This window comes from Pagrus pagrus (assembly GCF_965226575.1).
Source record: "Pagrus pagrus genome assembly, chromosome: 18".
Taxonomy (NCBI): domain Eukaryota; kingdom Metazoa; phylum Chordata; class Actinopteri; order Spariformes; family Sparidae; genus Pagrus; species Pagrus pagrus.
In genome coordinates this window covers 19,567,737-19,582,344 of record NC_140202.1, presented here as the reverse complement: position 1 = coordinate 19,582,344, position 14,608 = coordinate 19,567,737, and the positions used below count along the sequence as shown (strand labels likewise).

At 38.0% G+C, this 14,608-nt stretch overlaps 1 long non-coding RNA gene across 1 annotated transcript in view; it reads right to left on the bottom strand.

Annotated features, from left to right (window-relative positions):
* Positions 1-8,576: 8,576 nt before the first annotated feature.
* The window catches only part of LOC311273521, a 53,231-nt gene continuing 47,199 nt past the window's right edge, over positions 8,577-14,608 (bottom strand). Inside the window, exon 3 of the long non-coding RNA XR_014624676.1 lies at positions 8,577-8,634. This is a non-coding gene — a long non-coding RNA (uncharacterized lncRNA). The remainder of the gene's footprint in view (positions 8,635-14,608) is intronic.

The window sequence follows — 14,608 nt, the reverse complement described above, 5'->3', positions numbered from 1 at the left end:
TCGATACCAAAAAAAAAGAGAAGAAAAAATCCCTGACCAAACAGCGCGGTGTTCTTCTCAAATAACTGCCGACGCGCGGCTATCAGCTGCGTTATCAATAATCAATCAGGGGAATTGAAAGGAAACGGCGAAGGGTTGTTTGTGTCCGGTGTCAATAACAAAACCAGCACACACACAAAAAAAAGTCTCCACAAACATTTTTCTTTTCTGAGGTTGTATTTTACCTCGATGTGTCTTTTTTTTTTTTTTTAACGGCCGCACACACAACCAGTAATTTATTTCTCTGTAGGTGCAGGCGGCCTGTAAATATAAGCTATAATAACCATTAGGGGGCTATTCTCCCGCCACCTAATAGCGCTATAAGTATTCACTGTAAACAACGTGGTTGCTGAGCGACGGAGGTAAAGACAGGTGATTGTCGTTCGTGGCTGAAACAAGTTGCTTTTCTATTCAGTTGTTGTCCTGCAGCGATTATTTCAAATAGTTTCGGTCAGGGAGGAAGATCAGAACAATCCAGCTTGATTGAAATGCTATAGCTTCATTTTAAAGGGCACATTTTTTTTGTAGACTGGAGCAGCCACTGTTTTGAGATAAATGATCATTTCTGCGCATGGGCCAATTGAGCTGTTTGTAGGCGGCGCGGCCTCTCTGACCCTGCGTCCTCTTCACGTCAAATCTCACCACAAACGACTTGTTTTGGTGCTTTTAATTCAGACGTAAAATGAAAACGCAAACACAACTTAATAGGTTGACACATCATCGGACTATTCAGCTATGTGGTATATTTTCGCCTTGGAATAAAAACAACTATGAAGTGTGTGCCGTCGATGATCCCTCACATGCAGCTGCAGTCGTCCTGCAGGCCCTGTTTGTCCTGTTTCCACATCTAAAGCGCGTCTTTTACATGGGATGGCTTATTTTTCATGCATGTATTTGCTGGTATTTACATTATCCAGGCTGCATTTTATAACTGCCATAACTATAAGATATTATGTTGTAAAATCATATTTGACCTGATGCGTAATTTGGTTATATCCATGTTTTTATTTTTTAAATACAATCCTTAAATATGTTAAAATCCCTCAGAGGTTTGGTGTAATGGCTTTCAGCACCTTTAGCCTCATCCAGTAAGAGCAGGTTACTCTTGGCATGTTCACTGATTTTTTTTCTGGAGTGAGTAATTTCATACAAAACTCACTTGAAACTTAAAGATGTTGCTCACAAAAAAAATGCTCAGAAAATGAAGCTGGATTGTAATATCCGGCTCTTCTCCAATCTGCGTCTGTTACTTTAAGCCAGCAGCAGCAGCAGCAGCAGCAGCTCCAGTCCTTAGGCTGCCAGCCAGCCTCCAAAAAAGCCCTTTTGGGAGACTTTTAAGTGAAATCTCACCAGCATCAGAAACTATCTTCTATTAGGTATTTTGCAGAGCTGGTTTTGTTCGGGAGAAAAGTGAGAACTTTGGGATTACATTAACATGTCTTTGGCGCGGTGTGTGGTCTTTGTGTGCAGCTTGTAGCTGTTGAGAATGACTTGTTGGAAGCGTGTGTGCTCTCATCGCTCTCTTTTGTAGAAACTCACAGTGCAACTCCCCAAGTCCTCCATGGCTTTATGGTGGGCTGGTCTCCATGAACCCCAAGCAATTAGTCCCTAATCTCAAGGTAATCATATTTGAGTTAGTGGCTGGATGTTGAATTTTATTCGCCTGTTTAGCTTCAGTATCACATTGGGGTAATGTGTAGCATCCATAAAACCTATTTCATGTATCAGTGGCGTGTGGTTTAGGCTGAATTTAAAGTTTTATAAGATATCAAAAAGGTGTGCGTCTAAAATTAAGGCTTCAATAATTTTTATTAACAAGCTTGAGTTAATTTAAATCTTCACAGTGGCTTCGACAAGTGAAAGTAAAGCAAATTATTTCGTTTTAAAGAATTAAATCAGATTTTTAATTGACACGTTTTGCAAACTACACTTAAATTAACGAAAGTGACGCACCGAGGGTTTGTTTCCGGTGCAATTTCACTGTTTTACGAGAAATATTATAATAAATGTGGTGTCAGTATCTATAGTGCGTCGAGAAAATGACTATTTCTCACCTTACTGCAGGTTTTAAATTATTAAATCACTTGAAGGAGGACATTTCTGCGGTGGTCTTTGTGTGCAGGCTCTGGCAACATCAATAACTGCTTTCTCAAAAAGGAGGCTCTCAGATTTGAAACTTAGATTTGCAAGACTGGATCAAACTTTAATTAAATAAATTAAATCTTAACAAGAGTTCAAAATATAAATAATCCAAAATTAGGAATAATAGAAAACATATACAAAAATATAATTGTCTAAGGCTGATTTCACGTGAACGTCAAAGTGTGACTTCTGACATATATACTGCTGATTAGCGGGAACCATATATGCATTAACACAGTGCTGTTATTGGCTTGCAGCCCAACAACAAATCGTATTAAAACATTACATTTTTAAGCAGTGAATTTCAAAGTGTTTTCTAATTTATTTTTTTTAAATAACGTTTTCTAATTTGTCTGTATGTTGTTTACTTTTTATTTCAGCAAGAGACGAACTTGGTGCTGTCCACGGTTCTGAAATATATGTAAATACAGCACAAACACGTGCAAAATGAGGCTGAGTAAAATGTGTATATATAATGTGTTTGGTAAAATCAAGTCAATTCTAACATATATTTGATAATTACCAGAACATAGACAGAACTACTTTTCCAAATAGTCTCATAATAACCTTGTTTAGAGATTTAAAAAAATAAAAGCACGGCCACTCTCGTGCCTCTTTCCAAGGTTGCGCTTTCTTGAGTTCCTAAACATTTCACGGCAGCAGGACTAAGCATTCACGGGCATTACAAATAGGACAATTACACAGCAACTGCAATCACCCCCCTTTGGTAAATGTTATTGTCAGCTAGGAGCAAAAATCTTTAATTGTCCTACGTTTATCTGGTTCTTGAAGCCATTGTTCAAAGAGCGCAAACGAGGGTCATTTGTGAACTGAAATACTTTGCATGCAAAGCGGAGCACAAGATGCTGTAATACTTGACCTTTCAGCATAATTGTTGCAGGCATGAAATGCAGCATTCAGAGCTCGCTGAGTGGAGTCTTTTTCTCTCTCCCTCCCTCTGATGAACAAAGCGCATTTTATACATCTTCGGGGTTCATTTGGCTTTGTTTCTTTTGAAGAAAATTTGGGATTGGCTGCAATTTATCTTCATTTTAATAACACTGCTGGGGCGGAAAAACGGCACAAATCACAAGATTTCTCAATTCAACACCTCACAATGGACTTCATGCTTAGCCCCCCTCCTAAAAAAGAAAGAAAAAAAAAGAAGAAAGAAAACTTGTAAATGGATGTGTTCATCAGTTTGACATGACAGGCGTTTAACTTAATGATACCGGACAGCAGGACTTCGGGGTCCTGCTCAAGGACACTTCAGGAAGACAGTGATTGATGAAGGGATTAACCGCATCTTTCAGACTGGATGTATAAATGTTTCTTCGGTCAAAATCCACAATTGATGTGGGCGAAAAAAGAAAAGAAAATCCACAAAAACTTAATTTTATACAGCACCTTCAGACCAGCAACAACCTGTAAAATGTTACAGCCATTGCAAGACTTATCTAGACCTGCATATTTATTTGTGACCTGTGCTTTAGAATCACAATAAACAAACATGTAAAATATACTTAATTCTAAGAGACATAGAAGGAAACACTAATGTTACCTGATGAAGGTCCAAGGGCAGACATCTTAAAAAGTGAGTAAAAGTGAAAAAGCAAACCTGCGATGATTTTGTCTTCAAAACAGAAAGATACTTATTTTACCACATGTTTGTTGTATTTTATTGATCCCCTTTTACATGTAGCACAGATTATGAGAAAACTGATTGAAATTTGTAACAGGACTGAAAAAAATATTTAACTGGGAAATACTAGTGGTTAAGGACATATCAGGTGTAAGTTCTCCTTTGCTGGTGGTCAATCTTTTAAGAACTCAAATTTAAAATATATATAGCTCTAATGTTAATATTTCTTGTTGATTAAATTATAAAAACTCACCATCTTATAGACCCGTGACATCAGTACAAGCTAACAGGCCTGGCATATTTTTTTATTTAGCTGTTCAAAACTCTTGTCCCTCATGAATCTGAAAGCCTGAAATGGGAAAATCCCTGTAAATAAACCCTTGAAAAAGTCTTTATTCTGATTTTCATGTACATTTCAAAGTACTAGAACTTTTCTAACCTTTTCTGGTCACTTATTAAAAATGACCTTGCTGTTCAATCTGCTTATGCTGTCTTTGAGGTTTTAAGGACAGTATCGTCTGCAAAGAATAGAAGTCACATTGAAACATGAGTTAAAGTGTCTTAAGCTTCAGTTTTGTGAGGTATTCTGAGCAAAACTGAGTAAATGGACAAGGTTTAGTTATGAAAGGACCTTAAATCAGGTCCTCAAATCAAATGTGATTGGATTGCTAAGAAGGGGACTTGGCTTAATAAATCACTGCAACAGCTGTGTGATAGTATGGAGCAACACAAAGATATGGATCTGCAACGACACTTTCTTTAGAAATATAAGCAAAGTTTTTATCTACCTTAAATTCAATTGCACACTTTGTAAAATAATGTTACTTACATTATATAAAGCTATTAAATAAATCCAGGAGTAAAGATGTAACAATAATTACATAGCCTAGGGGGTGTATCTAAAATAAGAAAATAGCTATTCCAAGAACTGGACCCTGTGGCACCCCAGGAATGACAAAGACTGTCTTATGAAAAGAGATTTAGAGATTTAGTCAATTATCTGAGCCAGAAACTGTAGATGCATACAAAACAAGTTGATGCTAAAAAATTTTTTGATGTGCAAACTGGTCTTTTTGTGTTTTGATGGAAAATCACAAGTGGTGGTCATAATGTCATCATTTGAGAACAGTTCTGTCTGCACTGTCTTTATCCCAGTCTGGTTCTGACAAAAATGTGCAACCATGGTTAGTTTGTAGCCAATTTCTATTTAATTGTCCTGGAATCATTTAGTCAAAAAAGAAAATAAACATCTCCAACAAAAATACCCAGAACTATTACTCATCCTACCAACACAGACTTTACCACGTTCCTCACCCTCACTCTTGACAGCCTTTTGTCATAAATCTTGTTGCAGATGGGAGTTAGGAGTATTCGAAATAAAACCATAAATGCACTTTTTGTTCATTCTGAGATTTTAAATGGATATATCAGCAGGCTAGCATGACCTCCACTGAAGCTGGAAAATTAACCATGACAGTTAAGTTTATTGAATTCATTGAATTCGTTTTTTATAATTATTAGGAAATGTGTCTCTCTTCAGTTGTCTGCTTCATTATCCTAAGTGCGTAAATGTTAAGTACCTGAATACACCCTCGCAACTTTTGTTTTGGCCGATAGTGAGGAGGCTGATGAATGCCTACTAGAGGTATGCGTAAAAACATGAGCACATACTCACAGATCAGATGTAACGCGATAGCTTAGTTTATTTGGGTCAACTACAACATAATTAAAACCATTATGACTAAAACAGAAACAGAAACCTGATAAACTGACAAATTCTGGGGGCTGTACCTCAAATGAAGACATCATATTTGCCGTAGATGTGCAGCATTAAACTAATATCTACTCCACGAGTTCAGACAGTGTTGGCAATGATACTCAAACCATTTCAGTCAGTTGTTCATTGGCTCTCTTCCTCTAAACTGAAGTACTTTCCTGGCTGTGTCCAAGCTAATACAAGTGCTCGCATTACGTCATCTGTCCTTAGAATCCCTCATCTGCATTTTAGAGGGGTACATTTTAGGATATGGATTTGCTGAAAAGTTTAAAATCAGGCTTTAAGATTAAATTCGTCTGATGAGGTTGATTTAGATTATAAGCTTTGATTGAACTTGTGTAAAAGCCTGCATTTTTATTTGCTCTATGAGAAGCATCGGGCACCAGGAGCTTGCAAATCATGGATTTAACTACAAGACAAAATACTGTATGTTAATACACCCTGTTTACCAGACTCTATTCTCATGAGTCCAAATTGCATGAATTAAATAAGAACTCAGTGTGATCACGCATGCAAAAAACCCTCTGGTGATAACATAATGATTGCACCAATATTTCAAAACTAATTTGTGCACACAATGACCCCTTCTCTCTTAAGTAAAATTCGACTTGCCATGTACGAACCATTGGGTACTTTCAGATTTTCCTTCCAAGCATAGTCAAAAACATAATTTGCCCAAACCATCTAGTATCTTAACAATCCGTTTTTCTTCATCACACAAAAACAGCCTTTTTCTTTCGCAAACCTGCTCTCATGCATCTCTAACATCTTATAAACACTGCAGGGCTGCTATCTCATGTCACCCATACTGCCCCGAATGGACGCAAACTTTTGTATCCTCTCCAAAGAACAACCTTATTCATCTGTTCTGGATTTTTTTAAAAGCATATTCTCAATCCTGAATGCCAGCATTGTAAGCCAAACATGAACACAGATTAGAGTTTTGTATGTTAAATAGTTTTACTGATGCTTCCTTCTGATGTTCCAATGAGCTGTGGTCCTCTTCGTGTTTATACTAATAAACCAAATATTTGTTTTTTCTCTACATATTCAAACTTTCTGGTTCAAACCTGGAACTAAATCTCACTTAATACCACAGCAGGATTTCTAGATTTCACTCCTAAAATCCTGCAAACTTTACATTTCAGTGAAAGAGGTACTCAGATCTTGTACTTAAGTAAAAGTAGGAATACTTTGATACAAATCAAAGTTATACATTTCATTTTTTTATTGGACTAAAAGTATAAAAGTATTAGCATCAAAATGCACTTTAAGCACTAAGAGTAAGGGGAGTCACTATGCAGAATGGCATACTTAAAAAATACTGTATATTGTATTACTTTATATAGTTTATTTCTGCTGGGTATCAAGAAAGTTTTAACTCAGACTATAATATCACATCATACATCATTTGTTTATTATATTTTGTAAAACTTAAAACTTAAAACTAAACTTAATCTGCAAAGTAACTGGCAGCTAAAGTTGTCAAATAAACATAGGAGTAAAAAGTACTATATTGCAGTAGCAGAAAATGGAAGTACCTCAAAATTGTACTCGGGTACAGTATTTAAATTAGACCGGGATTAAAGTTGGATATTTGTTGAGCTGAATGGAGGGGTCCTCACAAGGATAGAAATTCAAGAAAACCTGTGTGTGTGTTTGTGCGCGCGCGCGTCTCCGTGCGCGTGCTCCCGTTAAACATGCCAATTAAAGGCGAGCAGACTAAAGCGGAGTTGTCATGTCTGTGTACAGTACCAGCAGGAGTCCTTTAGAAACCAACGAGCCATCACTAACCCCGTTAACACCAGACCCTCCAGACCGACCCGGGTCCCGCTGCTCGCTCTAAAGGCCTGCGGCAATAACTTCTCCATTTAATGAAGGTTTGAATAGTCCAAGGCTATCCCTTTCAAATGCCAGGACCTAAAGTGAATTTAAATTGACCTGTACGCCATAAACACGAGGGCTCTTAGATTATATAAGAACTTTTTTCTTTTTTTTTTAGAGGGATGGACCTAGAAAAGTTTCACATACAAAGTATTTTAAACAGGAAAGTAACTAAAGTAGGAGGTACTTGTGCTCAACCTGGGTAGTTAGATATTTTTTTTCTATTTTATTCCTCTACTCCACTACATTTCAAAAAGAGTACTGCAAGTTTAACTCCATTACAATTATTTTACAGGTGTAATTAACTGTGACTTTACTAATTACCAATATAATATAATAGTGATCCAGTCATTATACATTTGGATAACTGGTAACATTAAAAATAGTCATTATTGACACATAGTAAATAGTTACTTAAACGTTAGTTAATAGTTATTTAACTGTTAACAATCATGAAATGATGAATAAACCTTTTATTGAGCAATTCTTTTATGTAATGTTGCAACTGATGTTTATAATACTTTGTAAATGTTTATAAATACTGTGTAGGTCATCTATAAACATTGGATGGCCATTATAAAGTTGCAACTGATGTTTATAAACCTTTACAATCACTTAATAAATGGTTTAAAAGTATTTAATTGTTTAACTATTAACTAAAGTTTAACAATTTATTTAAATGTACCATTTATTAATGATCATGATTATGATAAAGTGCATAAGGACTTTAAAGGTGCATTATGTAGTTTTGGGGAATAAATTTTAGTCCAAAGATCTTCATCCTCACAAAAGAAAAAACAAATAAACAAACACACTGAATAAACAAATTTTATATTGTTAGTGTTCTAAAATTTTGAATGGAGGATTTTAACTCGGAATGGAGATTGTTTTATAGTGTAGTTTTTTGTAGTGGTATTGATACTTGTTCCACCACTGATTGAGAAAATATAAAAACTAAATACTAAAGTGATACTGAAAAACACTATAACAGTCACTATTACATCAGTAAAAATGTTGTAATGCACGATTAAAATGAAATAACAAAATAATGACATCAGCTTTTATTTGTTTTATTGCTAAAATTAAATAATTAATACAACTTTACGCATGCTGCCAGTAGTCTGTTCACTGCTCAGTTGTAGGGCTCTCTCTGTGGGGGAAAAAAAGAAAGAAAAAAAATTCCTTAAATGTTGCTACAATAAGCAATCAAGAGCCCAAAAGCGTGGACATTTGACAGCTTAATGAGTTCAGGCTGCAATCACTTTAAGAAAAGGTCTGGTCCATTTTAACCCGAGCAAAACACGCAGGGCCTTGTGTGAGCCGAGCTGAGAAAAGGCACGGACTCAGTCCATTTATCTCACAGTAAAGACCCACATAACTGCAGGTTCGTGAAAACACAGGGTGGAGCTGGATGTAAATAGGTCCTGTATATTAGGACCTGTTGAGACTTGCGCGTTTTTGTTCGTCAGACGGGAGGAGGGGGTGATATTTGCCCCCCTAATGAAATATGTCATTACGAGGAATTCATGTGACACAAAAGGGGCGACAGTCAAAAATTGCCCCACTGCTGTTCAGTAATTACATAGTTTGCCCTGGCAGCGCCTTCAGGCAGGTGGCTGGTCCATCATGCAAATGGCTTGGCTGTGCCGACATAATTAGCCACTGCGAGCCGCTTAAATTAACAATTAGCTAACATGCAATTCTGCTCACAACGCCGTAGTTCTCTTCTTAGGCCAATTGTCACTGTATGCTATTCCGGTCGCTGAATTGCTCAGTAGGATATAGCCTATGTGATTTCTTACTTGGTCAATTTACAGGCTGAATGAACGGAAATCGACAGAATAAGGGCTTATATCCTAATCCCCCAAAGAGCGGCTATGTGCGGTGCGTGGAGGCGCGTTTATGTTTTACGCGCATCTCAGGGGTGTCAAGGCTGACAGGCAGCTTAATAAAAAAAAAGGGCTGTCAAGGTGTTGATAGTAAAATGGCAGTTTAACAGAAAAACAGCGGTGTAAGTGAGAGTGAATCGGACTCGGGAGGCCACATGCTGCGTCTCAGCCAGCCCAAAAGGTTCTGCTTTTCTAACCTCTCCACTGATCCCCTTGCAGCCGGCGTCCTAAACACTATTGCCTTACTGCGGGCCAATCAAGGCCCACCCACTCTCACATTATTCTCGCTGCCCTCCGACATGACACGGGAACAAAGTAGACATTAAGCAACATTAAACCCAGGGATGGGAGTAGTCAGGAACCCGTTATCTCTTAATGAAGGAAAACACATGCGGAGCGATACACATAGAGGGGTAATCAATAGAGACGCCGGACAAAGGGAATCAGGGCGTCCAAAAAAAAAAAAAAAAAAAAAAAAGGGAAATGCAAATCAATTAGAATCGTTGTTTGCTTTGAAACCGTTGAGTCTATTTCCATTAATTACATGTTCATTAAAAGTAATTCGTCCAGGCTACAAAACAACAACAGTTGTCTCCTCCTTGTCCTTTTTTTTCCACGGAGTGATGGACAAGAAGACACTGGCCTGAGTCCAAGACCCCCTTTTTTTCTAGCAATTTAATCTGTCTGGGACTTTTTGGACAGGCAAGATGGTCTCAAACTGTCTGTGTTAGCCTCAAAATAGCCTAAAAGTCAACTAAGTGGGGAACTAAAAGCTCAGATGGTCACTCATGGTCATTAACTATAACATTTAAAGGATAAGTTGACCCAAAAATGAAAATTTTGTCATTATTTACTCACAGCCATGCGGATGGAAAGTCATGTGAAGTTTCGTAGTCCACAAAACATTTCCGGAGCTTCACGGCAAAACAACTGAAGTAAAAGGGGACTTGTTTTAAAAAATAAAACTTTGGAAAAAACAAAACCTAAAATGGCTCAATGGAGCTCGTACGCTGTAACCGTAGTCTCCGAAAGCCCAGAGATCCCAAAATGATTTGAGAAGAAGTTATTTACACCCTTTTTCAGGTTGAAAACGTCTCTGTAGCTGCTAAGCTAAATAACATCGTTTTTGTTTGTTTGTTTGTTTGTTTGTTTTACACAGGACAAGCTGTATGATGCCCTTTTATAATTTTATCGTTAATTTATGTTTTTAAAATAGTCTTGAGACGTGACTTGAGTTGTTTAGGAGAATACTGCAACACTGTTTTGCTGGGAAGCTCCAGAAATGTTGTGCAGACTTAGTTAGAGTAGATAATGACTGAATTTTCATTTTTGGGTGAACTTATCCTTTTAGGCACTGTAATGGGGAGATCACATGTGGTCAGAGTAGATAATTACAGTACGGGTACGTATTACTTGACTGTTTTACAATGACTGTTTTCCTGAACATGTTGCTTAGCCTTACTAAGGGCCACTGGTCCTTGGTTTAAGGTTCTGTCAGATTACGGATCAGAATCAGCAGCAGGCAGTTTCAGCTGCAGCTGCTGATGAAGAGCCAAACAATCGTCCTCATTTGTTAGCTAACGTTTCTTGTTGCAAGCTTTGTTTTAGAACACTTCAACAAATTCTGCTTTTTTGATGTGAACTTTCCGGGGATGTGTCCCCAGTTGTAATTGAATCCTCTGCTTGTATCCATTTTAAACAACTTAAAAACTCCACGTTGACCGTCCTCATTAAAAAGCAATTATGCATTCACTCTCATTTGTTTTAGACTGCCTACTTGCTTAGAAAAAAACCTCCTGAACTCTGTTGTTTAACCAAGTGTTATGTTAAAATGTCATGTTCTACCACCGTGATCAGTATGCTATCTTATCTCCTTTTTACACAATCAGAGTTGCTTTCACCAAAGGCCCACAAGCTCTTGTTGGTTGCTATAGCATTTTCAAGCACCATTCTGCTAAATCCCAACCCCCACATAGACCTGCTCTGCACACTTGTAATAAATTATCCTCAAGTGAAACGACTAAAATGAGCTGGACCAAAGCTGGACAGGGCCCACTTTACTGAATCACGCCTCATAAACATTTTCATTTTTTGTATGACTTGACCCCCAAAGCTTTTATACAGTCAATGCAGTGTGTCTGGGTCTTTCAGCGCATATCCTCTAAACCTTGCCAACTCTATGGGCCTACTGTTATTGCGGCTCTTATCTGCCTGCTGATGACTGATGTTATGCAATCACATTTTGCAACAGACAAAATCTGTAGGCGGCATGATGCATCTCATGCCGAGCCTCCTCCTTATCCTACAGCCTGAAGTGCAAACATATGCGTCTGGGAACGCCAGCGGAGAGGAGCGCTGATTTGTTCATTAATTAAAACATGCTCCCCCAAAAATGCCCCCTAAAAGCACATGTTCACAATGCCGTACCACCAAGTTTAGTGGTGAACAAGTGGAAATTTGAATCAGCCTCTTTATTCTATGAGCCCCATCTTTGCCAAATTGAATTGCAGATTGAAAATAATTTTTCAGCTCTTGACTTTAGCTATTCACGGCTCCCTGAATTGGTTTTTTGCTACTGTCACATTGCCACACAAATGTAAATAAAGGCATTTAAGTCTTCAGAGAAATCCTTGAAATGATTGTGCAGCTGTCAGTTGAGGGTTACTGTCTAATGTGCATAGAGACATCAAAGCGTCAAGTTACTTTAAATAAAGTTTTTATATTGAATTTATTATATCCTTTCTTACTAGTATTTTAAAATATCACTATTTGAGTACCAGTATTTTTAAATTTGTTTCACTGCTTTTTTGCATGATATACACAAAAATAAACCATGAATGTTTTACAGATCACCTTACCATCTTTAACATCTCATTTTTACAATTTGCAGCACCTTACCATTTTAATGAGCACTTTTTAAAAAAAAACCTAAATATATGTACATATCAATGTCTGCAAGAAACTCCATTTGTGCTCACCTCCTCCCGTGGTTTCCCAGTGCAGGACCAGTGCCTGCTGTGTTTTGGCAGGAAATCAATACAGGGGGGAAAATCTGTTCTAATCATCTGTACATTTACCATCACAATCAACAATCAAAGCCAAGACCTGGATCTTTATTTGTAGGCCTGAACTGAACAATTTTCCCACTGTGAAAGGCAAGCTAAATTAGAACTCTTGGTTCCTGTTAGTAGCTCTTAATGGCTCTGATTTGTGAACTGCTAAATGAGGTTATGTAAATTGATCCTGAATGTAGGCAGAGGCCCGCAGGTGACAGGTGCAGTCAGCTGAAGGTGGGGGCAGGGATGGTGTCATGAAACGAGTAGGGGGGGGGTATTATAGCATGATGTATCCGCAGGGCCACAGATTTACAGACTGAGGTGAGACAGATTGTCTGTGGGCTGACTGAACATCTTTTAATCCAAAGGAATATGTCAACAATTCTTTTTAAACAGTGCAACATTATTGTAGTTTAAAGCTTCATAAGTATTTAGCTACACATACACCAAATAGCAGTGGTGGAAAATAACAAATTTGCTCAAGTAAGTGCAGTTTTTAAGTACATTAAGTCAAGAACATGCTGTTTGGCACAGATTTTTTGGTAATGAGACGGGTTAACAGATCCAGTCTTAAGCCTCCTGAGCTGCTGACAGGTCGGCCGCCCCAATAATATCAAACAAATTTGATATACACTGTAATATTTTATATCTGGAGTGATTTCTGAGCTGGACCACAACAACCAATAGGAGAGGCATCCCAGAGCGGCTGATGGTGCTGCCAAGCAGTGGCAAACATTCAAGCCCTTGAGGCTACAATAGCTAGAATACTACTGTTGACAGAAACTTAACATCTCACCACCATAATACCAAACCCGTTGACTGTACCTCCCCAATCGTCAAGACTCGTTTAACCTTCTGCTTTTGTTCCTTTCCTCACTGCAATGTGTTACTACAACAAGCTGACTTATCATTTTAATCGAAACCATTATCTTTTCCTAAATATAACCAGGTAGTTTTGTGACTAAACCTAACCAAACTGCAGCTGAAATTGAAAATATTCTTTAGAATACCTGGAAATAATAAATTCAAGTCCAAAAATAAAAGGTCCAATTGAACCTCTTGATCACAGGACGCAAACTCCATTTGCCGGCATTGAAGGTTCTACAAGATCCATTCATCTAACACGACGTGTTATGAAACCAGTCCTTGTCTGTCCTTACACTATCACCGAGTTTCCTGAAGGTTTTCTGGCAGAAAACTTCTCATAAAATGATTCAAACAGTCAAATAAGGCAGACTTTTGCTTTCCTCGCCCATTGATATAAGGTGAAATACACATATTATAGAAAAACAGCGTGCACTCAGAGGACTGGCTGAGACAATCATGCAGATTGCCAAGGACGAGGGGATTTCAGTTAGTTGCAATCTGCAACCTCACAGCTTAAAGTAAAGGAATCTATGTTGTTTTCTCAGCAACTAATCCAGAGGTCAAGAATGAACTCTGAACCTAAACCTTTTGAGCCAGTGTGGTTGAAAAGGCCGTCAAATTTTTTAATCTACAATTCAAGGACAACTGGGCAAACATCATCCACTCATGACAGTTCCTGAAAGCGACTATTACGTTGTTGGCCATTTTGGTGACCCTTCGATGGTGGTGCTGTTATTTCACGAGTTTTAGAGTCTTGTTATGCATCAGATATGAGGTGACTAAAAAACCTGTCAGTCTAAGGTATGTAATGGAAAACTATCTAAACATAGGTAAGAAAAGAGACCTCTTCAGTCGCTACATATGTAGCAGGGAACCTGCATTAAACTGATTAAGCGGCTGCACGTTGAAAGGCTGAAGTGCTGGTGGCTGTGCATCTTCCTCTTGCTGATTTGAAATGTGGCAGGAACAGCAGCGTGCAGCAGTAAAAGCCAGTTAATAACTTTATGAGGATCCTTAGCGCTTTGTCCATATCATTAATGCTCTTCACAGTCACAAGTGGCTTAAAGCAATAACCTGCCTACCTTTGTGGCTAAGTTTCAGTGGAGACTGCATTGAACAGGAATGTGGTGTTCTCCCCATCACATTAACTCACTGAGAGTTTGGAGGAGCTGGGTTTGCCTCCGTGTGAGCAGTGAAAACACAGTGGACAGTATTTCTGTCTGACTTTAGTGTTGGGTTGGATTTGTATCCACACTATTGATGTATCTTATAGTGATAGAAGACAGTGTGACAACGTCTGTTGGTAAATCTT